At 45.5% G+C, this 3400-nt stretch overlaps 1 long non-coding RNA gene across 1 annotated transcript in view; it reads right to left on the reverse strand.

The window, feature by feature from the left end:
* LOC109321943 overlaps positions 1-3150 on the reverse strand; it is a 12990-nt gene extending 9840 nt beyond the window's left edge. Inside the window, exon 1 of the long non-coding RNA XR_002104240.1 lies at positions 3140-3150. This is a non-coding gene — a long non-coding RNA (uncharacterized LOC109321943). The remainder of the gene's footprint in view (positions 1-3139) is intronic.
* Positions 3151-3400: the final 250 nt, after the last annotated feature.

Below are 3400 nucleotides of genomic sequence, written 5' to 3' on the forward strand. Positions count from 1 at the left end.
AGAGACCCCTTAGGTCTGCGGACTAAGGGAGACTTTACTTTTTGCCCCCTTGTCTTGGGGAAGTGCCCCAAGTGCCTGTACCGGGTCGAGTACCCGTCGGACTATTAGGCCTGTGTTTCCCCAAGGACACAGGGCCGAGGCAGTCCCTTCTCGGGGTGGTGGCAGCGACGTTACCCCCAGACTAGCGAGTGTGCTCCATGAGAGGGGTCGGCCGAGCATAAGGCGCCCCTAGGGAGGCATTTGGAGTCTGGAAGGTGGTGGGGCGCAGGGAAGTGGGCGGCTCAACACAGGAGCGCCCCCTACTGGCCCGCCACAGCCTTGATGTAACAATATTGATGTAATAATTAGGTGGGAGGCTGCCCATTATACACACCGATATTGGGGGGCTATCCACAACTCCATTCCAGCCCTACACTGTGGCCCAAGCCTTACAGATGGCATCTCAGGCAGCCAACTCAACCATCCCCTTCACCCATTAGCTGTGGTCCCTTCCCTGGGACTTTTTGCTTTCCTTTAAGCCCTGACCTCATCTCAGGCCAGTCGAGACCCTGAGCTTCTCTGCTCTCATCCCTTGCAGTGGGCCCCTGACCCTTTTGACCCCTATCTGGCTCCTGGCCCCAGCATTGACCAGTCGGGTCCCTTGGTTAGGACTAAGCTGCCTGCCTGCACTCAGGGATCAGAGTCCCCCATTCCCAGCTCAGGTGCTTCACAAAGCATGCCTGGCCCCACAGGGTCACTCACCCCAGCAGGCTCAGGTGCTTCATGAAGCTCACCTGGCCTTCCCTGGATTAGATGGTTCAAATAACCCACCCAAAGGTGACGGCTGGGGTTAAGGCACCCCTACCTGCTTTTCACCAGGATGGTAACCGGCCTGGCAAACCATAACAGAAAACCATAAAAAAAACCATATTAACCAAATTGACCCTGAACTTCAGCTTAAGCTCCAAGCTGATTGGAGAAAAAATAGTTTTTGCAATAAAACCCCTACCCAAATCCTAGCAATAAAGTGGCTATTGCAATTCCACAATAGCTTGAATCTGTTTCTGATCCAATTTGCAAAGTTCAAGCTGCTGTTCAAGTTTCCTGAGCACCCTCCTCAACCTTTAAAACCTGTTTGTGTTCCATAGTGGTAGATGTGGCAGGACACCAGTGGTGCCTGCCATTTTAAGGGGTAGATCAAACAGTCAGCAGGTGTTTGATTATGGTGGCCATTTTAGAACTCTGGGCACTTATAATGCTGTTGTTACACCAGTCCAGGGCTATCATCTGATGATGTATGGGCTCTTTCAAGTCAATTCCTCTATACAAGTAAATTCTGCTATTTAATGGCCTCCATTTAGGAATTGCTTCTGAAATGTTTAAAACTGCCTTTTGAGAGGGTCCTCACAAGGGATTGTACTGGCAACTAAATCAGTTTCAGAAATAACTTCATTAAATTGGTGGCATTTTTCCACATAGTCAAAGCCTAAGTCTTGAACACTCTTTTGCTACATGTGCACATGAGTTGAAACAGAATAACTTCAGGGAAAGTGAAAGGGTATGAAGTCCTCCCTAAACACATACAACTTCTTGGGAGGAGAGGCACAAAGACCTTCTAAGTCTTCCCTGAATGGTATTATTTCAAGAGGAAAAAGGAAGCCTTATCACAGAGTTGTTATACTTTAACATACTTGGGTTCTCTTCCCCTTGTCTGTGTTGCTAGACTTGCATAGAATCTCAGAAAATTAGGGTTGGACAGGACCTCAGAAGATCATCTAGTATAACCCCTTCTCAAAGCAGAACCATCCCCAACTATAACATCCCATCCAAGACAGTCTAGCCAGGTCTTTAAAACCTCCAAGGATTGAGATTCCACAACCACTCTAGGTAACCTGTTCCAATGCTTTACTGCCCTCCTAGTGAGAAAGTTTGTCCTAAAATTTAACCTAAATTTCTCTTTTTTGTTATCTGCCACCACTGAGACAGGCTCCAGCCTCTTTGGAACCACCCTACAAGTAGTTGAATGCTATTATTAAATCCTCCCTCAGTTTCCTCTTCTCCAGACTAAATACACCCAGTTCTTATAGCTTCTCCTCAGAAATTATGTGCCCCAGCCCCCAAACCATTTTCTTGGCCTCCACTGGACTCTCCCCAATTTGTCCACATCCTTTCTGTAGTAGGAGGCCCAAAACTGGACATAGTATTTCAGATGTGGCCCCACCAATGCTGAATAGAGGGGAATAATCACTTCCCTCAATCTTCAGTCAATGTTTCTACTAATTCAATTAATTATACCATTTGTCTTCTTCACAGCAAAGGCGCACTGTTAGCTCATATCCAGATTATTGTCCACTACAACCCCCTTGTCCTTTTCTCCAGAGCTGCTGCTTAGCCAGGTGGTCCCCAGCCTGTACCAGTGCATGGGATTGTCCTGTCTTAAGGGCAGGACTTTTCACATGTCCTTACTGAATTTCATGAGATGTCCTTTGGTCCAATCCTGCAATTTGTCTAGGTTACTTTGAATCCTGGCCCTACTCTCCAGTGTATCTACTACTCCACTCAAATTGGTATCATCTGCAAACTCCCTCTAAACATAGTTCAAATACCACATTGATGCATTGAAGAAAATGTTTTAATCTCTGCTGAAATTCCATAGAAGCTATGCTTGCAAAAAACTACCAGAGTAATTTATAAAATATAAATAACCTCACATAAAGTAATTGTTTACTAGAATTTACTAGTGGCCAAGGTAACAGCAAGTGATACTGTTATGGAAGAATAAACTAAAATGTGCTGCCAGAGAAAGGTTTAAAAAGAAAATTCATTTCAGTAACAAAACTTAGAGCCTGGACAAATCTTGTAGTAGCTCTCTTCGGCTGCATCTTATCTTTTTGTTATAAAATATATAAAAAGGGGCATTCTCACCATGTGTACATTTTAAGGTTATATACAGTGTATGTTATACTGTAGGTGACACTCTGAAATTTGGTTTAGTTCATAGACATAGATTTCATAGACATCAGGGCTGGAAGGGACCTCGGGAGATCATCGAGTCCAGCCCCCTGCCCAAAGGGCAGGAAGTCAGCCTGCAGGGTCATAGGATCCCAGCAAGATAAGCATCCAATTTACTCTTGAAGGTGTTCAGTGTAGGTGCTTGAACCACATCCCTTGGGGCGTTCTGGTGAACAAACGTTCCCCCAGATCCTGGTGGTCACCCCTGATAAACTTATAGGTGGCCATCAGATCACCCCTGTGGCCATCAGATCACCCCTGATGTTGATGTTAATAACTTGATGTTATTAACCATCAGTTGCTGATGATTTTAACAAATAGATCTAGCTAAGAGGCTTATCCAACAATCTCTAAAAGTTTCCAAGGGTGGATCTAGGAAGGATGCAATGGCAAATACCCCCCCACTGTG

The sequence above is a fragment of the Crocodylus porosus genome, unplaced genomic scaffold (assembly GCF_001723895.1).
Source record: "Crocodylus porosus isolate Cpor-Errol unplaced genomic scaffold, CroPor_comp1, whole genome shotgun sequence".
Lineage (NCBI taxonomy): Eukaryota > Metazoa > Chordata > Crocodylia > Crocodylidae > Crocodylus > Crocodylus porosus.